Genomic DNA, 25,292 nt, shown 5'->3' with positions numbered 1-25,292 from the left:
CAGTGTATTATTGTATTTGTGGCATTTACCTTACATGGAGGGACCAGGCCTTTTAAAAATCATTAAAATGGGTTTTTGAGGTTATACTTCTTTCTCCTTCACATCCTAAATTTCAGACCTACCGCTCTCTGGCTTTTCGCTCAGATGAGGACAGTTGTGATTGTTGGGGCTGTCTCCGGGCTGGCAGCACAAAAGAAGGATGTCCTTTTTTTTTTTTTTTTTCAGATAGAAGAAAACCCACAAAACAATTAGCAATGTTCTTGATCCTTTTTACTTGGGTAATAGCCTGTATTTGTAAAGATATTGTTGGCTTGTTTTCATGCGTGACACTAGGTGGCAGAATAAGCACACCACAAAGCACAGAGCCTTTGTTTCTTGCAGCTCTCAGAGGGGACCTGAAGAGCGAGGCATAAACCATCTGTGGCCGCCTGAGATCCCACCAGCCAACCTGGCCAATATTTTCTTGACAGGGAACTGGCTGCAGTGATTCTAAAACATATGCTTCCAAGATACTGTCTTTAAGATTTTCCTCTTTCGCTCCCCCCTCCCCCCACCGCTCCAGCTCCCCAACGTTTTAACTTTTCTGCACCATTGCACGCATGTAGCAGAGGGCAGACAGGGAGGGCTGCAGGCAGCTGCTTTGAAATGGCAGATTGGGATGGATGCGCCCAGTGGCGCTGGCACCCTTGCCCTCCGTGACAGTGGGTCGTGGAGAGTTTGGGGGAAGGGCCAGAACCCTTGCCCTGTGTGGTGTCAGGTGCTCTTGGCAGAGGGGCAGCCATGGCTGAGCAGCCAGCACTGACTCAGGGGGACATGTAGGGTTTGGTTGTGAAGAGCAGCCTGACTGTGGTGTAGCTCTTCAGCTGGTTGAGAAATCCTGCTGGCCAGGCGGTGGGACATGGCCTCCACTCTTGTCTCCTAGTGACTTGCTCGTGTTGCGGCTCTCCCGAAGCGAAGCGTCTGCCACCCGGGATGCCTCGCATGCCACAGACGGCACCAGAGCTAAATAAAGCTGCAGCACTTTTGTCCTTTCATGTTGCAAAGAAGAGTACGGACTCGGGGTACAGCAATACTTCTTTGAATTTTTGCTGAAAAAGAAAACAATGACAGTCAATCAAAAGAGCGCACGTGTAAGAATCGTGGTAACACTCTAAGTATACTCTGGTTCAGGGACTCCAGCAAAACCGAGTCTGAATTAATAAACTTGATCAAACGGAAAGAGTTTATTTTAATTACAAAAGCATTCTTTACTTTACAACTGGAACCACAATCGGATTTCATTAAATAGCAAGTTCCTGATGTGAAGTGTAAGTGATTCCATTTACAAAAATGGAAGGAAAAAAAAAGTATTTAAACCTTGACTTTTCAGGAACCCACGTGTTGCCTAAAACAAAGACAAACTGGACTGTAGTTTTACACACACACACACCACACCCTCCACTATTTTCCAACTGGGAGGCTCAGGGTATTTTTTAGTGTGTAGCTAGGGGTGCTGATAATAGCCTAATTTTGCAGACAAGGCCTATGGACATGAAGGGGCCTTGATCACGTGACCCAGGTGAGTCACAGTCATCAGGGTAAGCCTGGAAGCTAGAGGCATGGGGGTTTGTTTATTTGTTTGCCTGCCAGAGCTGCTCTTTTTTTTTTGTAATGAACAAATTTTGGAGAATACCCAAAACAACATATGTAAATCAGACTGAGGATATCAATCATAGGCCTCCACCACAGTGATTCTTTGAAGCTGGAAGTAGGTTGTGAGACCTTGTTTGTTAAGAATGAAATGTCATAAAAATTCCAAAGCAGGGCTCAAATTTCCAGGGGGAGGGGACCTTTTTATTGTTTCCTCTAATAGCTGCTTTGGTGCTTTAGTGAATAAATGTGTTGAACAGAGTAACCCTAGTTCGGTCTCTGCACCATAGCCTGGCTTTGCTCCCGCTTTTGTATGTGTAGCATCCATTCTGAATTATATTTTTATGATATTTTTGCTGTGGTTTGTCATTCCTGCCTCCTCCCTCCCTACTGCTCCCCCCTCCCCAACATTCGTCCCAGTTTTATTTTCACACCCTCCAATTAATTGATATCTTCTGCCGCCGGGACTTCAGCAAATGTGTCTGCATTTCATGTGGACCCTCACTATGCAGGCCGTGCTTTCAAGTTTCTGGAATACACCAGCAGTGAAAATGAGTCACGGGCTTGCTTCTATATTTGTTTCTGAGTCCAGAAGCTTAATTTTCTCATTATAAGGCTCAAGAGATAGAACTATAGAGCTGGTTCACTTTTAAAGGAAACAACCAAAATGTAGCTGCTTTAATTAGACGTTTTCAAGTATTAGAGGACTCTTTGGATTTGTATTTCCAAAATGAACAGCAACTTGGTAGTGGGTTTATGATTTGTATTTATAGGTAGAAAAAGAACATGTACCAAAGAGCCCAAATCCTCTCCCAAGTTCTCCGGGAACAGGCCTTTCGGGCATTGCCCAACACGTTCATGGCCCTAGAGGACCAGCCTCCACTCACTGAGGGCCTTACACCGACCTCTGAATGAATGACAGCCCCAAACCACAGATCTGAGGGGCCGGGCTCTAACAGTGAGAAGATAGGAGCGTAGAGGAGCAGAGGGCACGACAGGAAGGGAGAGACATTGGTTACACAGGATGACAGGTGAGCTGGGGGTGCAGGGCAGGCTTCTAGCAAAGGGTGACCAGAAGTCCGGCACCTCCACCTTCACGCACCTAAGTTGTACATATCAGTTTCCCATGGTTTTCGGCATGAGAAAAGCAGCTAGTGTTCTTGAATGTTAGTTTATTGAGCTCTCCACTGCAGCCTCATAACTTATATTAATTGGGAGGAAAATGCTTCCAGAGCAGAGAGAGATTCTGGACAAAACAACTTTGTCTTTGAGTAGTTGTCAAGGCCCTGCTGTCCGGAGCCATTGACAAGTCCTTGGTTCTTGTATGACAGATGCAGAGAAAGAGAGTGATTCATCTTCTTCTGTTGCACCTTTCAAGGAGGAATTTTTTTTTTTTAAAGACAGATTTTGTTTATGGACTTAACATCGCTGGCCATGGCCAGTGGGCTCAGACTCCTTTGTAAGGTATAATTTACTATTGTCTCCTTCCTCCTACGTTTGCGCACCTCCAAGAGTTTCATCCCATTAAAATTCCTTCTTAAAAGCATAAGGTGAAAGAGCCACGCACGTGTTGTTTTTGTAGAAGGGAGTGGAGCTACAGAAGAGAAGAGGTCCCCAGCCTTTTTCTCTTTTAAATGCTGGTAAATACTTAAAACCTGTTAAAGCTTTTGAAGGAATGTGGAGGAGTGGTCTCTTGACTCTTAAGATTTAGGAAAACAAAATAATGGAAACAATTTCAAGAAAAGAGACTTTCCCATGATTGGGCTGTATTCTCTGAAGTATGCAGTGAGCGTCACCTCTGTTTCTCCATGGATGTGAGCTAACTTCAGCTCCTCCATGTCTGCTGGGCTCAATGTCCTTGCTCACTGCCCTGCTGACTTTAGTACTATCCTTGTCAGTTCAGCCCTTGTAAGTGTGAAATACTGTTTTTTGACTATGAAAAAGAATAGCATTCTTTGAAGGTGATTTACTAATACATTTATGTAAAAATCCTCTGTTTTTTTTAATGTTATGGGAAAAATACCAGTGTCTGTTATGACTGAATGCAGTTCTCGGCTATATTATCTCAGCATGCACATAAAAATGGACCTGTCTGCCGTTTGGGGAAGATATCATAACCTTCCAAATCTGTAAGGCAGAACCAGGAACTGGTTTTTATTGAGAATTTAAATGGAGTGTTTTTCACAGCCTTTTTCCTGAGTCCTTTATTTTTAAAGAGTCTTTTGCAGCTTCCACAAAGAGAGAGCGAGAGAGAGCGAGAGAGAGAGAGAGAGCACAAATTCCTCTTTTAATCCTACAGCTTGAAGGAATTGAGTATACCGATAGCCAAGCAGCTAAAACGTGAAAACAGCAAAGGTCAATGTTAATAAACATTTGTTATTGTATTTTAGCTGTGGAAATGTTTAGCTTTAGAGCATGATTAGGTCCTGGGTTTTATTTGTTTGTTCTTGTTTTTGAAATAGGCTGTGCAAAGATTCAAATATAGGTCTTGAGAAATTATATGAATGGGAGATGGAAGAATAGGAGCCACTGAAAATAATGTAAATCTAGCTTGGATATGATGTGTGTGTGTGTGTGTGTGTGTGTGTGTGTGTGTGTGTGTGTGTGTGTGACAGAAAGAGGGACAGACAGAGAGGAAGGAAGAGAGATGAGAAGCATTAATTCTTTGTTGCAGCACCTTAGTTGTTCATCGATTGCTTTCTCTTATGTGCCTTGACCTGGGGCCACAGCAGAGCAATTGACCCCTTGCTCAAGCTGGCAACTTTGGGGTTTCAAACCTGGGTCCTCCGCACACCGTGTCCCAGTCCGACGCTCTATCCACTGCGCCACCACCTGGTCAGGCTGTATTTTTTATATGTATTTTTTAACTTACATTTAAACATTTAGATTCTGGAAATTCAATATACTCCTCCTGGCCTTAATCTATTTTCCTACTTCTCCTTCACCACTGGTTCTTCCATCACATACACATGCACACACATACCCTTTTTGTCACATAATAGAGAAATGTACACAGTATTTTTAATAGGGTAATATTTAAACTGGTTTTGCAACTTGTTTCTTTTTACATATAAGTGTTGCAGAAGAATATACTCTATTCTTTTTCAACAGCTGCCTATGGAGTCATGTTAAATATATGTACACATATTATATATCTTTTTAACTCATTTGTTATTGATGGACATATAGATAGTTCCTAATTTTTCACTATTCCAAGCAATGCTGCAATTTTATCTATTTTTTTCCTATTAAAAGGTAAAATCTTTATTGTAAGTTCAAATTCTCCATCACAAAAGCCAAAAAAATATAAAGAAGAAAATAAAAATCACTTATTCATAATCCTCTATCCAGAGATTCTTTTAATATTCTGGTACATTTCCTTTCCTGCTTTTTTCAATGTATTTGTGTGAATATCTATAAAATTGGTATCATGTTATATATTGTTTTGATTCTATTTTTTTCTTTCTTGTTTCTTTTAAGTGAGAGGAGGGGATATAGTGAGACAGACTCCCTCATGCACCCTTACCTTGATCCACCTGGCAACCCCTGACTGGCTTAGATGCTAATCAATTGAGCTATCTTTAGCACCTGAAGCCGACTTGCATGGACCAACCAAGCTATCCTCAGGGCCTGGGGCTGATGCTCAGACAAATCCAGCCACTGGCTGAGGGAGGGGAAGAGGGACAGGAGGGGGAGAGGGAGGAGGATAGAAGCAGATGGTTGCTTCTCTTGTACACCCTGACCAGGAATAGAAACCGGGACGTCCATACACCGGGCTGATGCTCTATACAGTTAGCCAACTAGCTGGGGCCTGGTTCCAGTTTTTTCTACTTTACATTTTACTTTAGGTATTTTTTCACATCCTTAAATCTTCTTTCGAACAAATTTTTTATATGTTGTGTTTTGTCTTTCTTGAGTTGTAGGTTCATGTTTTTTGTTTATTTTTCTATTAGAATATTAATGTGTTTTTATATTGATTTGTAAGAATTCTTTATATAGAAAGGCTATTAACCTTTTGTCTCATATTTGTTTCAATTCTTTTTGTTAGTTTTTCATTTGCCTTCTAATTTTGTTTATGGAACCACTGGCATACAAAAATTTTAATTTTTTTTTCCTTTTTTTTTTTTTTTCATTTTTCTGAAGCTGGAAACAGGGAGAGACAGTCAGACAGACTCCCGCATGCGCCCGACCAGGATCCACCCGGCACGCCCACCAGGGGCGATGCTCTGCCCACCAGGGGGCGATGCTCTGCCCATCCTGGGTGTCGCCATGTTGCGACCAGAGCCACTCTAGAGCCTGGGGCAGAGGCCACAGAGCCATCCCCAGCGCCCAGGCCATCTTTGCTCCAAGGGAGCCTTGGCTGCGGAAGGGGAAGAGAGAGACAGAGAGGAAAGCGCGGCGGAGGGGTGGAGAAGCAAATGGGCGCTTCTCCTGTGTGCCCTGGCCGGAATCGAACCCGGGTCCTCCGCACGCTAGGCCGACGCTCTACCGCTGAGCCAACCGGCCAGGGCCCAAAAATTTTAATTTTTTTGTGTAATCAGATACACCAGTATTTTTCTTTACACTTTCTTTTAGGCTTAAAAGCACCTTAAAAGTAGCCAGAATAATAATAGTCCTAATAATAAGAAGAAGACACATTTTTTTAAGCAGTTAGCTACCATGTCATCTGTGTTATATGTATATATTTATATGTATTTACTCTTTACAGCAAACCTATGAGGTAGGTAATGCTATCTCTGTTTCACTGATGAGGATGTTAAAGTACAGAGAGGCATATAGATTACATAAACCCAGGCAGTCTGGCCCAGGGGCCCACGTCCTTCCCCACTTCATTGCATTGCTGTATGTTTTACTGGTGTACCAGTGGTCGGCAAACTCATTAGTCTACAGAGCCAAATATCAATAGTACAACAATTGAAATTTCTTTTGAGAGCCAAATTTTTTAAACTTAAACTATATAGGTAGGCACATTCCTTATCGAGGTAGCGCCCGCATGTGGTATTTTGTGGAAGAGCCACACTCAAGGGACCAAAAAGCCACATGTGGCTCGCGAGCCGCAGTTTGCCGACCAGGAGGTTAGCCTAAAGTACTATATTAAGTCCTGCTCTGGCCCGACCAAGTGGTGATGCAGTGGATAGATCGTAGGACTGGGATGTGGAGGATCCAGGTTTGAAACCCCGAAGTGGCCAGCTTAAGCTTGGGCTCATCTGGTTTGAGCAAGGCTTGCCAACTTGAGCCCAAGGTTGCTGGCTTGAGCAAGGGGTTACTTGGTCTGCTGTAGCCTCTCCCCCCCCCCCCGCCCCCCGTCAAGGCACATGTGAGAGAGCAATCAATGCTTCTCATCTCTCTCCCTTCCTGTCTGTCTGTCTCTATCTGTCCCTCCCTCCGTCTCTCTCTCTCTCTGTCACACATTCACATATTTTTCCTAGAGTTTTAAATAGTTTTAATTATGTTTATTTCTCATTTATCCAGATCACACCTTGATGGGTGGTATGAAGTAGGACTCCGATTTAATTTTTTCAGTTAACAGAATATCCCCACTATGTTAGCACTTCTTTAGGAATTCGGAAAGGACTTTCCTTTTCCAAGAAGCCTTTATAATTAGTACCATTTTGTGTTACTTGTTTCTTCAATTGTATTTCTTTAGAGTTGTTGATATCCTCAGCAACTTTGGTCTGCATAATTCTGTGGAGTCTCATGTTGCTTCTAGATTTAAAGATTCATAAAAGAAGAGAGACATACTCTTCAAGTTTTTATTCTTTATATAAGAATAGGATAAGTAGGATGAGATTTTTATCCTGGGGTCAAGAGACACTGCCCTCCATTCAGGATATCCATAATGTGAATAAGAAAAAAATTACATCTCCATTTTCACTCACCTTTAACAAAAATTTAGCAATTTTGGATGTAGGCAACAAACCACAGTAGTATTAGTAGTACCTGTGATTTTAAACTATAGATACTCAATATTACATTTTGAGTCATTCCAGATACCTTGACCTATTCTTTATAATCATCACTGCTTTGACATTATAGTAGTTATATTAGACCCACCACTAGGTTTGGCTATATAATGGAAGCACATTATTGGTCAAATAAGTTTGTAAATACGATATATATGTTTGCTCACTTATAGTTTGCATTGGGTGTGGGGGACAGGCTTTAAGCAGGCAGGTTCATTATAGACTAAGGCAGGGGTCGGGAACCTATGGCTCACGAGCCAGATGTGGTTCTTTTGATGGCTGCATCTGGCTCACAGACAAATCTTTAATTAAAAAAAATAATATTAAAAATATAAAACATTCTCATGTATTACAAGCCATTCATTTCCTACCGCACATGTTCATGGTTGCGGGTGGCTGGAACCAATCACAGCTGTCCTCCGGGACAACACCAAATTTTTATTGGATAATGTGTAATGTACACGGTCATTGTATGGCTCTCACGGAATTACATTTTAAAATATGTGGCGTTCATGGCTCTCTCAGCCAAAAAGGTTCCCAACCCCTGGCCTAAGGCTTAGTTTTAAGACTAAGCCTTCCCCACACCCTTGACTGTTGCATGATAGGGGGTGGTGCACTCTCATGAGGATCCCATTATGCCTCAGATAAGTGACTTTGTATCAGAAACTTCCTTGTTTGTATACTGGATTAAAGGTTTTGATTTCTACACTATAAATTGGGACGGAGGATTAAAGGTTTTGATTTCTACACTATAAATTGGGACGGAGGAGCCCATGCTAGAGGAGAGCAGAGAAAGGCCATGTGGAGGAGAGGAGAAGCAGCCAAGATGGCAGAGTGTTGAAAAAGCCAGTTTGTGCAGAAAGAAGGAGATGGGGAACAGAGGTGAATAAGGCGGGTGAGGTAGAAACCTTTGATTCTAGGAAACTCGGATAAGTCAGTGGCTTTGGGAGCCTGAATGGAAAGGGAAATTTTTCCCACTGTGTGTATTTCTTGCCCGCTGGGTGCAAGCTAAGATTAAGGCTAATGGCCCACCAGTTCTTGGCTCTGTTGTTTCATTACCATGGGTCTGTCCGAATCAAATGCGAACCTGCATGGGCCAGGCTACTGTGATGGTGGCCATGGCTACTGGCCATACATTAATAAAACAATGGAACCAAAAACTGGTGGGCCATCATCTTTAATCCTTGCTTGCACCTGGCAGGCAAGTAAAAACACACACTGGGCTCCAAAACCCACTCATTCAGTGCTCACAAAGCTACTGACTTATCCGAGTTTCCTAGAATCAAAAGTTTCTAGCTCACCAGACTTATTCACCTCTGTTCCCCATCTCTTTCCTTCTCCCTGAACAAACTCTGCACAAACTGGCTTCTCACTCAGCATTCCACTATCTTGACTGGTTCTCCTGGTCTCCTCCACGTGGCCTTTCTCTGCTCTCTCCTCTAATGCTAATCTCAGGAACCAAGAGAGGAAGCTCCCGGTCTGCCCCACTTTGTAGTGCAGAAATCAAAACCTTTAATCCAATATACAAAATAAGGAAGTCTCTAATACAAAGTCACTTATCTGAGGCATGATGGGATTGCACCACCCCACATCAGAAAGGGTGGGAAAGGCTTAGTCCTAAAACCAAGCCCCAGGCTACAAGGATCCTGCCTGCGCACAGCCCACTCCCAACACACATTAATATCTCCTGGGCGACGGGCTTCCACGTGGGCAGCACCATCTTTAACAAAGGGAGCATAATATGTAATATTTTATCTCCCCAACAGCATATCACTGGGCTTTATAAATACTCACTAGGTACTGCGTAATCAATCGGGAGGTGATTTGGAAGGAGCTGGGAAACAGTTCAGTACGTCCTTCTCTGTTGCCTTAATTTTTTCACTTCCGGAATAATTCTCTTTAATTGCTTGTTTTCTTCCCTGTCTTTCCCCTTTCACCTGCCCCCTTTTTACTTAGGACCTCTCTCTTTCATTTCTCTCTCATTTTCTTCCTCCTTCACTCTGCTCCTCCTCCCTTCTTTTTTCCTTTTGTTCCTCTCTCTGGACTCTATGAAAACATTACTATCTTAAAGAGTTTACATTTCAACTATTTTTAAAAAATGTTTTCCCTCTATTGACTCTAAGAATTAACTCAAGGACAGAGATAAACAAGGGTTGATAGGAAGAGTTTATAATATCAACAAGAAGTTGAAAGCAGATTTGCCAAAGATAAGCATAAAGTAATGACCTGGAGATAATTAAGAATTGACCTTAGAGGGCACCTACCTGGTGTGTTTTTCTGGCCTCAGGAAAGAGCTTGTGTACCTTGGTTCTGGCCCCATTGTTCCAAGCCCTGCTTTCATATCTGACTTACCCAACTTCTTTTATAAGTTGTTTGCCTCATAAGATAATAATTTACTCTAATTTTTGAAGTACCCACAGGAAGGGACCTGTTTGGGAAGAATGAGACAATTAGACTGTATTATTGAGTTGCAGTCATTTTTTGGGGATTAATTCAAAAGTATATATATACATATACAGTATATATATGGGCAGAAGTTATCACACAATTCGTTCACCTAACGTGGAATGTTTCTGATGCCTGGAATACATTAGGATTTAGTTTCTGAGATGCTGGTGCTGGGGTCTCACCTACCTGCCAAAATGTAGCAGTGATTCATCTTAGTCATTGGTCATGGATGCCTATTGATACAATCTGTACAGCTATAGAATTTTCCCTTCTTTTTCTTAAAGTAAGTTCTATGTCTGGGATAATGCCATTTTTCTACACTAAAAACATTAGCTCGTCTTACAGCTAACATAAGCTGAAAATTAGAGGTGCCTAGGGGAGGGAAATGAGGCAGATGGATTGTTTACATGAGTGCTATAGTTTCACTTTCTATGCACCAGTCACCTTGGAAGAATTAATGCCCTGTAAGTTTGCCAATCAGATTGCTTCAGTCATCTCTAAACATTCCATTTGGTTTATTAGAATAATAAATACTGTGCAAAGAAAGTTCATCTGGATCCAGGACATTATACTGTGGTCAACCAAAGAAATATGTGCTACACCTTACCTCTGACTAGATTTGGTCAGGTGACATGCTGAGTTTGATAAGTGGAGACAGATTTACCCTATTTGGCATTGAACTTGAGGACCAGTCACTGGAGTTAGAGCCCTTCTAACTGGAGTTATAGCATCTTTGTTACCTGTCCTGACCAATGTTGCTGGCCATTTCCCTGGGCACTTCTGACACTTGGTGTCTGCTAAGTGCTCTCTGTGGAAAGGTAGATTGGGTATCTGAAGTCACTCTCAGAAAAGACTTATTGAAAAGTTCATTTGAATGTTTCATCTGATCTGATGACTGTGACTCCGAATTAATTTCAGTTCAGATAGTGTCAGCTTTTGACATCTGCCTTTCAGGTTCTTTCATGATAGGACCCTTCTCTGCTTATCCAGGCTCGTTGCAGCTGCTCCCCAGCAATACCTCTGCTTCTGTCAGGGAACTTGCCCTGTGAGTCACTGTGCTCAATCACTATACCTCGGTATTTTCCCTTAAGCGGTTTTCTTATCTGTAATGTTCCTTTTTCTGAGGTCTCCAAAACCTGGGTCAAATCCCACCCCCTCTGGGAGCCTTGCCTATTGTCTGAATCCTCCACCAGTCTATCTCACTGCTAAACTTCTTTAGCTCTGACATTCAGAACAGAAAGATAAACTGTTGGAGTAGGAAACAATGGAAGAGTCCAATAAATACCAATAGCATCAATATAAAATCTGGTTTTATTCATATAAGGTATATTAAAGAGATCATAAATAATCAATATTTCTAAGAACAAACTTTATATTATGATATTTTATTGCTGAGCTATAGGTCCTAGAAAAAAGTAATAAAATTTGGAGTTTATAAAACATTACAAGTGATCGATCCACTAATCACATTAATTGCAACATTATTTAGAAAGGGAAAAAAATGCCTTCAATATCTAACAATAGAAGAATGACTACACTATAAACATGCATACCTAGTACACTGTACTTATATAAATTGATAACAATTTAAATTAAATGATGACTCTGAAGACTGCATTGATAAAGATTTTTATAATAATAAGCAATAAAACAGAATATAAAATTGTAAAAATGTGTATATATAGATCAAGATAATAAGAGGACATGAATCAATAAAAACAGTTGATTTGTTAAAATAGTGGGATTGGTAGTTCTTTTTTTTTTTTTTTTTTTTTTTGTATTTTTCTGAAGCTGGAAACGGGGAGGGACAGTCAGACAGACTCCCGCATGCGCCCGACCAGGATCCACCTGGCACGCCCACCAGAGGCGAAGCTCTGCCCACCAGGGGGCGATGCTCTGCCCCTCCAGGGTGTCGCTCTGCTGCAACCAGAGCCACTCTAGCGCCTGGGGCAGAGGCCAAGGAGCCATCCCCAGCGCCCGGGCTATCTTTGCTCCAATGGAGCCTTGGCTGCGGGAGGGGAAGAGAGAGACAGAGAGGAAGGACGGGGGGGGGGGGGGGGGGGGTGGCGGAGAAGCAAATGGGCGCTTCTCCTATGTGCCCTGGCCGGGAATCGAACCCGGGTCTCCCGCACGCCAGGCCGACGCTCTACCGCTGAGCCAACCAGCCTGGGCCGGATTGGTAGTTCTTTTAGTTCAAAGAGTCCCATCATAAAGTTACTATAAAATCCTAAACCTTATTATACAGGTATCATCAGATTTTAGGTGGTGTTTTCTCTGATGTATGCTGGCGTGCTAACTCAACTACAAGCACTGTAAAGGTGGAGTTCATTGTGCCTTTTATTTTTGCCATACCCTGTACTTTTAAAATGGTGAAGAATCATGACATAGAAAATGCTTTTGATTAATGGATCGATTTATTAATTATGAGGAAGGTAAGAACATTCAAACTCCAGGATGGAACCGATATTTTTTTAATAACTTAGTCTGTGTAGACATGATGCTGAGTGTTAATGTAATAGTTTCTTTCATTCAAATATTACTAAAACCCTAAGAGAAAGTTATTACTACTCACCTTTTGACGATGAGGTACCTGAGGTTCAGAAACATGAGTTGTGTGAGAGGATGTGGTTAGTAAGATTTGAGATCAGTTGTTGATTTGAATTTCTTCCTTTTTTTTTTTTTCCTTATTCAGAAACATATCTCTTTAGCCAGCGATCCATTCTTGTGGCCCTGGAAAATTTCCATGAGATTTGTATCTTAAAATTTAAAGGCTGTAAGTTCTCTGACTAATAAAATAGCATGTGTATGTATGTTTGTGTGTTACTAATAGTGATTTCTATAGTTCTTTAGACATACAATTTTTTTTTTCTGAAGTTGGAAACGGGGAGGCAGTCAGACAGACTCCTGCATGCGCCCGACCGGGATCCACCCGGCATGCCCACCAGGGGGCAATGCTCCACCCATCTGGGGTGCCGCTCTGTTGCAACCAGAGCCATTCTAGCACCTGAGGCAGAGGCCATATAACCATCCTCAGTGCCCGGGCCAACTTTGCTCCAATGGAGCCTTGGCTGTGGGAGGGGAAGAGAGAGACAGAGAGGAAGGAGAGTGGGACGGGTGGAGAAGCAGATGGGCACTTCTCCTGTGTGCCCTGGCCGGGAATCGAACCCAGGACTCCTGCACGCCAGGCCGACACTCTACCACTGAGCCAACTGGCCAGGGCCGACATACAATTACTTTATTAACTATGTCATCTCAGGGATAGAGATCACAATGTAGACCACGATTTCAGGGTGTGTGTGTGTGTGTGTGTGTGTGTGTGTGTGTGTGAAGCCTTTCCCACAGGTTGCCTGTTGTTTCAGGGCAGTTCGTGACCATCCTATGAGACAGCTGGCGGGAGAACATTATTCTCCCTCCCTCACACATGGGTAGTGGTTGATTTCGACTTCAGTGGCTGTGAGAAATAAAGACCCCCTACAGCTAGCTCAGTTGAAAATCAGTTTACTATAAGATGGGGAGGCTCTCCTGGAAGCCCAGCAACAAGAGCGTGATAGTATGCTGTTGGGCAGATAAAATATATTATGCTCACTTTGTTAAAGATGGCGCTGCCCACGTGAAAGCCGTCGCCCAGGTGATATTACTGTGTACTGGGGGCAGGCTATGGGCAGGCAAGATCCTTGTAGCCTGGGGCTTGGTTTTAGGACTAAGCCTTTCCCACCCTTTTTGATGTGGGTGGTGCAATCCCGTCATGCCTCAGATAAGTGACTTTGTATCAGAGACTTCCCTATTTTGTATATTGGATTAAGGGTTGGATTTCTGCACTATAAAGTGGGGCAGACTGGGAGCTTGCTCTCTTGGTTCCTGAGATTAGCATTAGGGAGGAGAGCAGAGAAAGACCACGTGGAGGAGGCCAGGAGAAGCAGCCAAGATGGCAGAGTGCTGAAGGAAAAGCCAATTTGTGCAGAGTTTGTGCAGGGAGAAGGAAGGAGATGGGGAACAGAGGTGAATAAGTCTGGTGAGCTAGAAACCTTTGATTCTAGGAAACTCGGATAAGTCAGTATCTTTGTGAGCACTGAATGAGTGGGTTTTGGAGCCCAGTGTGTGTTTTTACTTGCCTGCCGAGTGCAAGCTAGGATTAAAGATGATGGCCCACCAGTTTTTGGCTCCGTTATTTCATTTCAATCTGTATGAATGCAATATGAACCTGCATGTGAATGGCCACGATGGCAGCTACTGACCTCACATATGCGCTTCATGGAGCAGGGCTCCCGAGCAGGAATTGGGGAGCCTCTTCCGTTGATGTGTCTCAGCCACATCTGAGCAGCTTCTCCTGGGCCCCCATCCACTGGAAAATCCTCCTCTTACCCTTTGCCCTTGACTCGGTTGCTTAACCGGCCTAGTCAACTTTGACTGGGAATAGGCCATTCTGGTCTGAGAAACAACCACTTAGGTCCCTGGCAGGAGAAGCTCTAGAATTTTACCCAGAAAGGCAGAGAAGCAGCAACATAGTCAGGAAGAGGGGAGGAAGGATGCCACTTTGTGTTGCATTTGCAGAAAAATTTACAGAAAATGGTATTTGTCTAGATCAAAGAGTATGAGGAGGAGGAAAGGGCTGTGCCTTGTACCAACACTGGTAGAGGGGCTGTAACAGGTGGCCTCCCTGAGAAGGAGGCACGGTTGTGGCAGGGCGAGGTGTCTAGCACAGGGATGTGAACCAGAATGTTGTTATTTATTCAGGTACTTTGGACTTGCTTTCAATTAATTACTGACACCTAGACCCATATTTAGACACAGAGTTCACTCAGAAGTAAGAGTTAGAGTCCAGTTAGAGATGGGAAAATACACAAAACCTAAACTGGAGGAAATCAGACTTGTGAAATGTCACTTTGTGAACTGTAGTCATTGGTCAGCTTCCTGACCTCTGCCTGGCTCCCTTTCCACATTGTCTTTATAATCATTTTTGTTGACCTTATTACCCATGTCGGTCATCTATCTCGCATTCTGGCTCCTGAAGATGATTCCTCTCCCTCAAGAATCTTCTCTTCCATCTTACTTCAACAACTGATGATCTTATCTTATGCCTGATGTTACCAATTTCACCATCTCCTCCTATAAAGCCATGACCTCAAGTATCCTTTTCTCTGACCATCACCTCCTCTACTTATAGCTTATTTATTCTATTATCCCCACTCTGACAACACTTTAACCACATCAAGACCCCCAAACCAGTGATTATATCATTTTTTAAAGGAAGAGAGAGAGAGAGACAGATGCAGAAACAGAAAGGAAGGGAGAGAGATGAGGAGCATCATCTTATAGTTGCAGCACTTGAGTTGTTCATTGATTGCTTCTCATATGTGCCTTGACGGGGGGGGGGGGGGGACGGACTCCAGCCGAGCCAGCGACCCCTTGCTCAAGTCAGCAACGTTGGGCTTCAAGCCAGTGATCTTTGGGCTCAAGTCAGTGACAGTAGGGTCATGTTTATGATCCCACAGTCAAAAACCAGCGACCTTGGTGTTTTGAACCTGGGTCCTCAGTGTCCCTGTGCACCGCCACCTGGTCAAGTAATGATTATACCACTTTTTAATTATTTCAAGGTCCTCAGTTCCTTACCCAAAACTGAGTCTATGGTCCATTGCAAATCATTACTTTGTATGTACCTTCAACTTCAACTTCTTTCCTTTCCTTTCTTTTCATCATACTCACTTAGGAAGACTTCTATACAAATTGAACCGAACCCAACTCTTTGTCAACTCTGCCTTCACTGAAGATAAACACATCCTGGCAGAATTTATATTCACAATCTGTATTTGAACATCTTCAGTCCTGTCCAGCAGTCCTGATACTCCCTCTTTGAGATAACCATTTTACATGTTCTCCTTTCTCTAACTTCTAATAGTTCCTCTCTACTCCTCCTCGATGACATTTTTTTCTAATTTCCCAGGGAAAATGGACGCAATCAGAAGGGATTGTTTCTCACCCTCACTACAAAGATCGGAAACTGTCTTCCTAGCTGAGATCTACTTTCTACCTGTGCGGTGGATCCTGCTCGCTCTCACCTACTCAAATACCTCACACTTCACACCTCACACTTCTTACCTCACACTTCTTACCTTAGTTGTTTTCCCCTCTCCACTTCCTATCAGCTTGAATATATGCTGGAGTGACTCGTGTTTAAAATCCACCCTGGACTTCATACTTCTCTTCTAAGCGACCCTTTGTTTCACTTAACTCAGAAGTTTTACCTAAACCATCATCCATTCTCTTCTCAATCCGATCTGATTGGGCTTTTGCTCCTCCTGTCTCACTAAAACCACCCTTGTCAAGGTTACCAATGACCTGCACCCCATGGGTTCCAGTGGCCAGTTCTCAGTTTTCATCTTATGTGCATTCTCAATAGCTCTTTACACAGTTGATCGTTTTCTTCACTTGGCTTAGCTTCAGAGACATCAGTTTCCGTTTTTTGGTTTTTTGTTTTTTTTAAAGGCTGGTCCTCTCTGTCTCCTCTGTCTCCTTCTCTTCCAAGCTCAGTGTATCCCAGGGCTTGTGCCTTAACTTTTTTTACCTTTGTACCTTTGCGTATACCATGTCTCATGACTTTAAATATCAGCTAAATACGTCAATAATTTCAACTCTAATCTCTCTCCGTGTTCTAGACTCATATGTCCAAATGCCTCTTAACACTGCCACTTGAATGACTAATAGGTGTCTCAAACTTAATGTATTCAAAACAGAGCTCTTGGTTTTCTCCAAAGCTGCTGCTTCCCTAATCTGCATGATCTCAGTTAGTGGCACACCGTTTGCCCAGTTGCTGAGAACCAAGAGCCCCTGAGCCATTTTTTATTCCGTTTTTCCTCATTCTCACATTGAGTCCATCAACAACTCTTTCAGCTCTGCTTTCAGAATAGGCCTGAACCCCGTCCTCCTCTCGCCCCTTCCACCTCTACCATGCTAACCGAGTCAACATCACTCGTGGTCTAAGCAATCATAATGGTCTGGCGTCCCCGTTTCTACTGTAGCCCTTGGAAATCTACTCCGAGGGCCAGGATAGTCTTTCCGAAACATGCAGCATGTCCTATCACTCCTCTGTTCAGAAACCCGCAGTTGCTCCTCATCTCTCTCAGAATATAACCCCAAACCCTCATTGTGGCCTCTGAGGTCTTGCATGGTACCCCGTCTTCCTAATCACTTTCTTCTTGAGGGCAGCTGCACTTGCCCGCTGTCCGTCCTCCAAATGGCACACCCAGTGAGCTCCACTGGGGCAAGGACTCTGTTTGGGCCGCTGCTATAATCTCGACACCTGAAGCAGAGCCCGTCACATATAAGGTGCTCTATAAATATTTATAAGCGAACGTTGTATGAAGTGACTTGAATTACATCAGAGTCTCTTTTCAACAACAGAAAGAGGAACACTGAACAAGTGTCCTCTTCAGCTGTCATCAATGAATACAAGTCATTTGTCCAAAGTATGGGATCTTTCCTTTACTTCTCTTTTATAAATCCACCACTCCTAGAAATTAATTATTGCAGTGCCCTACTAAAATTATTGATTTTCTCAAGGAAATCTAAGTGTTTCTTTTAGATGTCTGGGGATGGATTTTTAAAAGTTGAAAGTCACTTCTAGATGAAGCAAAGATTTCAGGAAGTTCTGGAGGGCGTTGCCACCAACATGCTGGTCTTTTCTCACTTAACCTTTACCCCATTACTTTCTTGCTATTTTGAAAAACAAAAACCAAAAACAAACAAAAAAAAAAGGCTGAGCAAAATGTAAAGAAAAGGAGGATGATTTAAAAACCTTCAGAGCACAAATAGAGTGCTTTAAAGGCCTTTGCTAAGGTCATCACATATGATTTAACAAGAAGGCATTTGCCCTTTTTTAGGGCCTAAAGATCAATTGGGCACAGTTAAGTATGCAGTGCCAGTTGTAAGCTGCCAACGTGGTTATAAATGACCATAGTTTCATATGATTCCCAGCGTGACGGATGGCAGGCCATGGTGAGCACAGGTCCTGGGGGGGGGGGGGATGTATGCACTCAGCACCACTGATGGATTTATACTCAATTCAGATCTTTTCAGAGAAGCTAGGGACACATTTTATGAAATAAATTCTCTTAGTCACCCTAGGAAATTTTGGTAAGCAGTCAGTGATTACATTTACTGTTGTCTTTTTTATTTTTAGTTAGAGATTTCCAGTGGATCGTTGTACCAGAAATTTCTGAATAAACAGATGCTAGAGCTCAGAAGTGGTGTCATTTATTTCTGTGCCATCTGGAAAAGAAGTGCCTTCTGGGATCCACCGCTTTCCTGAGTTACATCCTCTTAAAATTTTGTTTTTAATTTGCAAGCTTAAGTGGTTTTCACTTAAAAAAAATAAAAAGCTGGATTTGGAAAACTCATTTGATGTGTGGTTTTCTGTCTCACAGAGATGGGTTATGTGATATCTTGATCAAGGAAATGGTTGTGGGCAAATGAAAGGAGGTTTGGATACTGAATCTCACAATTCGGGTCCCAGCCCTGATGCGTGTCCACACCAATACCTTTATCACGTCACTCTGAGCCTTGATTTCCTCGTGTGTAAAAATAAGGTAAAAATCGTGTATCTACCTTGTATCGTTACTATAGGAATGAAGTGACCCATGTAGAAGTAACTGGGATGATGCCTTACTCATTAGAAGGTACTTTGGGAAATATTTGTTGACCTATTCATCATGATTTATTACCATTGTACCACTCTATTCTTGATTCTCTAGTTAACTATTCTTTGTTTTTTATAAATCAGAGTATAGGGACACATGAATTTGTTACTATTGGTTTCCTCAGCCTTCTGTATATTTTCTTAAGTGGATTGTTGGTTACAGTAATAAGTGATTCTTGAAGAAGCAGTCTTTGGTACTTCCCGTCAGCCCTGTATGTGTATGTGTCTGTCTTATGCCTCCTGCCGTTCAGTCGTTGGTGCTGAGCCCACCGACTCTTTCTCATTCCAGTGCCCTCTGTAGCACTTTGTGCAGTGTCTGGTCCACAGTGTGCTTAGTAAAGTTCTGCTGAATTGAATTCTAGCAGGTACCATACCAGGAAGTAGGTGTATTCCTAGGTCAAGAAAGAAAGCATCACATGCCTAAAGGGTATGCCATAACCTTGCTTGCTTCCCCTTAAGACCCTAGATTAGAACGCTATGTTCTTATTGAGTCTGGCTTTTGTTCATGGCATGAGAACTTGGTTCTGTTGGAGATCTCAGACGGGGATAATCCTAACCTAGGTGATGGTTCTGCGTCTCTGATCTTTCTCTCCTCTTCTTAGTAGTCAGACAAGGAAAATGGTTTATAGAGAAACCTCAGACTAATCAGTTCTATGACAATTTTTGACTGTCTATAATTAGGCTCTTAAAGCTTGATTTTTTTTTCTCTTGTCCTTTTCCTAGTGCTTTAAGGCAGCAATTTTCAACTGGTGTGCTGCAAGAATTTGTAGAACATGTAATACCTCTTTAGTCAGGGGCACTGACCTCTTTTCACTTAGATTGTCAAAAACAAACAAAAAACAAAACAGCCAACATAATAACCATCCAGTGGGAATGAATCAAAACTACACCATGTGTGTGTGTGTGTGTGTGTGTTTGTGTGTGTGTGTGTGTGTGTGTGAGAGAGAGAGAGAGAGAGAGAGAGAGAGAGATTCGCCAAAAATATATTGTTTGGTATGCTACATAATTTTAGTAATTTTAGTTTGTGTGCTCCGTGAGATAAAAAGAAAAGAAGGTTGAAAATTGCTGCTTTGAGGTATCAGGCAGCAGTTAGGCATGGCGCCTTGACCATGATACTGTGGTACAAGCAGGAGGGCTAAGCTTACGTGGCCAGAACTTTATAGTTATTTTGCTCATTTGTTCTCTCATGAGATATTTACTGGACACCTACTGTGCACCAGGCATATACTAGGCATTGAGAACAGAGTGGTGAACAAGACAGAGATCCTGTCCTCAAGGAGCTTACATTCCAATGGAGATATTCAGACAATTAGTAAAATAACAAACATACCAGGTATTTCCAAATAGTGATTAGTGTGACAAGGGGCATAAAACCAGGGTAGGGATAATGGCAAGATGGGGGGGTGAATGGAGAAATTGGCTGCTATAAAATGAATGGTTAGAGAAGGCCTCTCTGAGGAAATAACTTGAGCTAAGACCCAAATGATGGAAAGGGTCCAGTCATGGAGAGAACAGTGGAAAATATATTCAAGATAGAAGGAAACATCTGGTACAAAGGCCCTGGGGTAGGAGTAGGTATGGAGTATTTCAGAGCAAAAAGGCAACCAGCATGACTGAGACATTGTTTGTGTGTATATGGGAAGAGAGGAAGATAGTGGGGATGGTGGCAAGAGATTAGCTTCTCTTCTCACATTCATAAGAATATTCAACAACCGACAAACAATTATGGTGGTAGATTTAAAGATATACTCAGAGAATGAGTTCTTAAAAAACAGTACGTACATTCACAGAATTATTAATCTCCCAATAATTTTAAGGGCCTAATGTAGCTTTTTGCTTTAGCCCAGGCATCAGCTAGAATGTACCTTTCTTATTTATTGCACAGGATTTTTTAGAATTAATTTTCCGGTAAGGCTGGTGCACCTTTCAGAGCCCTTGGGCCAGTCTGTCAGGAAGGACCCCATGGCTCCTCAAGGCGGTGACTGGGGGTGTTGCTGTTTAAGGAAGCATCTTTCACAGCCTAGAGTAGAAGTTCTTGCCTGCATTTTTGACCAGCTTTCTCTCTCAGAAATCTTTTGTTCCTGCAACAAGGCAAAAACAGGAAAAGAGATCTGTGTTGAGAATGCTTTCCCTTTTCCTTTTGTGGTGTGTATCTTAAGATGGTCTCAGAGGTTCCCGGAGCTGTTTGCCTTTTCATGTAAATGGAGCCCGTGAGCCTATTTAGAAGTGAGCGAGCGAAAAGCCTGTGGGTGTCGGGTGAGAGATCTGGAGAGCGCAGCGTCCCGCTTAATGTATTCAAGTTCAAGTTCAGCCGTGCACCCTCTTTCTTGTAGGTAATTAAAATTACTGCAGAATTGTATTTTGCACTTGTAACTTTAGTTATGCGCTATACGACTTACTATATACACATATTACTGTGCAGTGTTGTAACTATATATTTCACACTGGGAGGTTTAAGGGATTTTCCAGGGTAATTTTGACTATGTAAATGTGGCCTTACATGCCGACGTTAGACACAATCCCCATGTAAAACACAGCCCTCTGTATCAGATATTTTTAAAATCCCCGCTTCTCCCAAAATAAAAGAACGAGTATAATTGGGACTCATGTTCACAAATCACCCCCAAACCTGTAACAAGCATAGGGTTGGTATTGGGCTTTGTGGGTAGAAAAGGGACGAGGCTGAAGGAACTTGTGAGAATCAAACAGAAAAGAGAGAGGAGCCAGGGAGTCTGAGGCAGGAGACGCTGGGTTGGGGGTTCCAAGGTCAGGCTGGGGAGGGGGCTGAGGGATAGTTAGTTCCTGGATGAGACTGTCCCCCCCCCCCAGCAAGTGCAGAGCTCATACTAGTCGAGGGGGCTAACCCCCTGCCGGATGACATTGCTTCATCCCTGAGAATCCCTTCACTTTGTAACAGTGCTTGCCACGCGTGTCTTGTTCCATGTGAATGTCGCTGCTGTGCGTATATTGGTGAAGTTGTATACTGAGCAGGAGAAAAGATAACAGTGCAGGTCAGAAGGGACAGGGAGGTGTGAGGATTTAGAGGCCAAGGTTTTAGGAGCAAGTTCTGCGTGTACAGTTCCGAAGCTGGGGCAGTATTAGATGGGGACCTGAGACACTGGGTGGTGAAGGGCGTGGAAGGTCAGAATTGTCTGAACCCTGCAGCTGGTATCCCAAACTGCCCACACCACTCCTTACCCCCGCCACCTCCTCCTCCATCCCCAGGGCAGAGCCTGTTTAATCAGATGCAGAAAACAGTTGGATCTGGTAGTGAGGAAAGATAAACTACCTATCCCAATACACCGTTCAAACTTTTTGCTAAGTGCAATAGAAATATATATTCATGGACCACTGCTGTGGAATTTCACCTGCCCCCTCATCCACCTCCTTAAGGTGGATAGAATTCTGAACTATATTCGCTGGGTTGGAATCCTCTCCGGGACTCTTAGTGAGCCATTCGTTTTTGAACGAATCTCTGAGCCTCCGTTTCTTCATCTGTATGGTGGAGAGGGCACTTACCTGGCTGGTGCCTTGGGAGCGTGAAGGTAACCAGACACCTGCAAGCACTTTCCGCAACTTTTGCAGATTGCCTATGAAACAAACCGTCCTAGCAGGAGAGATTGGACACAACAGATTCTAATGCCTAATACAACATTTTAGCCGAGACTCTTTCTTGCAAGGGATAAAATCCCAGACCTAACCAGCTTGCACAAAAAGTGAAATTTCTTGTTTCATCAAAACCAGGGCAGGTCTAAGGAGTGAAAGGCAGCCAAGGATGCTCATAGACACAGAGAATGGATGGGATGGCGTGAGGGCTCACGGTGTAGACAGTCCCAGTGATGTTAACGACATATTTTCAACCCAAATTTAAATATGGTTTTTGAACTTCAATTTTATTTTATAATAATATTCATTATGAATACTTAATTCTAACCTGACATTTTAGATGTATTTAATATCATTACCTATACAGGAAAAATTAGCACATTTCGCAATGCTTTTTTACCCTGACACTAGTTCTTATTTGAACACATAAAACTTCATTTTACTTTAAGCAAAAAAAAAAAAAAGAATATGTCGGGCTTTCATTTCGGAAACCTGAGTCAAATCTGCACGGTCTCCTGGCGGAGGAAAGTTGTAAGACCTACGTTCTTTCTTTCGTAATGGGCCTAGCCCTTCCCCCTCATCTGACATTTTCTTGTGGAAAACATCTGGTTTAAATGAGCCCTAATAGCAGCCTTGATCATCAGAAACCAGAATGCAAAAATCATAAACATTGTATAGTAGGTAGAAGGGGTACCAAAATGTAATGTGCAAAGAAAAGTCAGCGGCACATTTATTTAATATGTAGATTTCACCTTTTGGGTGCTTGTCATAGAGCTGCCTGATGTTTCTTCTGGGAAAGCCCAGGCTCTCAGAACACAGGGGTGGGTGGTGGTTCCACTCTGCCAAACCCTGCAGATGGCCCTGCAGACACACCCTGAGACCATGTGCTTCCTTGCCACTACATCTGGATTCACTGAAAACAAAGGCTAGAGCTCTAGGAATATGGGCATGTTGCTAGGATAGAGGTGAGGGTGTATTTATGCAGCACTATGCCTCCTGAATTAATAGGACTATTTTAACTAGCTATCTTCTCCTGGTAATCAAGGTTAGGGATCTCATATTGGTTAATATGTCTAATCCATTAACACCACCCTAAAGGAAATCTGAATGCCTAAAAAGTTCTTAGTTTTCTAGGATTTTTTTTTTTAAGTGAGAGAGAGAGGAACAGAGACAGGCAGGAAGGGAGAGAGATGAGAAGCTTCAGCTCTTCACTTTAGTTGTTTATTGATTGCTTCTCATACATTTCTTGACCAGGGAACTCCAGCTGAGCCAATGACTTCTTGCTCAAGACAGCGACCTTGAGTTCAGCTTGCAACCCCATGCTCAGGCCAGAGGCCTCAGGCTTTTGAACCTGGATCCTCAGCATCCCAGGTTGATGCTCTATCCACTGCGCCAGGACCAGTCAGGCAGCTTTCCAGGAATTCTGGGACTGAGGATGACTTACAAGGCAGAGATGGACTCTATCAGACGTTTATAAGCTTGTTGATAGAATTTACCAGAGTAGAAAATAAGAGAAAGTTTTCTGAGTACCTAGTGTTTTGGATGGCCAGGGGTTTATGAGAAAATTTTGAATGAACCTGTAAGAGATACTATGGCATATCAGGGACTATATACCACTTTGTGGGGAAGGCCAGGCGTGCAGGAGGCATCTCCTAGGGCAGCGATTTTCAACTGGTGTGTCACAAGCATTTTTAAAATGAGCAATTTTGCCTGGCCTGTGGTGGCGCAGTGGATAAAGCGTTGACCTGGAAATGCTGAGGTCACCGGTTTGAAACCCTGGGCTTGCCTGGTCAAGGCACATATGGGAGTTGATACTTCCAGCTCCTCCCCCCCTTCTGTCTCTCCTCTGTCTCTCCCTTTCCTCTCTAAAATGAATAAAAAAATAAAATAAAATGAGCAATTTTTTTACTATTTAGTCAGGCATACTGACCTCTTTTCTCTTAGATTGTCAAGTAAAATGACAGCAGCTATTAAAACAGTAGCAATCCATTGTGAATGCCCTGTCTCGAACCATAAACATATAGGCCATATAATAGAGTTGCATCTTATCGGTCATGTTGTATAATAAAGCTGAGTCTGATTGGTTAATTCTTGGTACCAGAAATCCTTATCTACAAGTATAGGAACATGATTTTAAAAAAAAAAGTCACTTTGGAGCAAAAAGGGTAGGTAATTACTATTATTTTTTTTGTAAATCAATAAAAAGTATACCTATTTTTTGTCTAATTGGCAAAAAAATATATATATTTTTTTGGTGCGCTACAGAATCTTAGTAGTTTATGCGTGCCATAAGACGAAAAAGGTTGAAAATCGCTGTCATAGGGTATTTACCTTTTTAAAGACTAGGAAACAGAGGAAAGGGAGAGTAGATACTAATTGGTTATTGGAACCTTTGTGGAGCCGTGAGACAGTTATCAAGGGCAGGAGGTTGAGTGGGATTAGTCCAATCAGAGAAGAGGATTGTTGAGGGGTGGGAGTTGCAGATCAGAAGCTTTCAGGATCCAAAGAAAGTAGATGGCATGAAGTGAGAGAGGGGGTGAGCATTGTATTTAACCCCTTTTACTTGTCCTGTTTCTTGTCTGGGTAGTGCCTATCTCACTTTGAAGGTTTGTTATGGAGGCTGCACGGGGCACTATCGAGTCTGAAGGCCTTTACCTCAGAACCAAATCTCTACCGTAGCATCTACTACTTACCACAGGGCCTGGCGTGAAATAAATGGGATGGTAATCTAGGCCAAGTGGATTTGATGGCATACTGGACAAGTGGCCAGAGTCTTAGGAGGAGTGGGACAGTTTTCGATTCCAGCTTCCTATTCTGTATCCAGTTCACTTTAGCTGATAGGCCTTCCTGTTACCCGAATGTCTGGAGCAAGTAGACCCTTATGAACCAGAGACCTCTGATAACTTTTATCAGTGGTTAAAATAGAAGTCTTAAATGGCGTTTGGAGGTGGCTC

At 42.7% G+C, this 25,292-nt stretch overlaps 1 protein-coding gene and 1 long non-coding RNA gene across 5 annotated transcripts in view; both read left to right on the top strand.

Annotated features, from left to right (window-relative positions):
* The window catches only part of LOC136335239 (uncharacterized), a 106,587-nt gene extending 88,184 nt beyond the window's left edge, over positions 1 to 18,403 (top strand). The window contains exon 3 of the long non-coding RNA XR_010731289.1: positions 18,217 to 18,403. This is a non-coding gene — a long non-coding RNA (uncharacterized lncRNA). The remainder of the gene's footprint in view (positions 1 to 18,216) is intronic.
* The window catches only part of RAD51B (RAD51 paralog B), a 586,701-nt gene that overhangs the window by 368,917 nt on the left and 192,492 nt on the right, over positions 1 to 25,292 (top strand). The gene's annotated exons all lie outside the window — the stretch shown is intronic.

The sequence above is a fragment of the Saccopteryx bilineata genome, chromosome 4 (assembly GCF_036850765.1).
Source record: "Saccopteryx bilineata isolate mSacBil1 chromosome 4, mSacBil1_pri_phased_curated, whole genome shotgun sequence".
Taxonomy (NCBI): Eukaryota; Metazoa; Chordata; class Mammalia; order Chiroptera; family Emballonuridae; genus Saccopteryx; species Saccopteryx bilineata.
The sequence above is the reverse complement of the archived record's forward strand: the minus strand, read 5'-3'. Positions and strand labels throughout refer to the sequence as shown.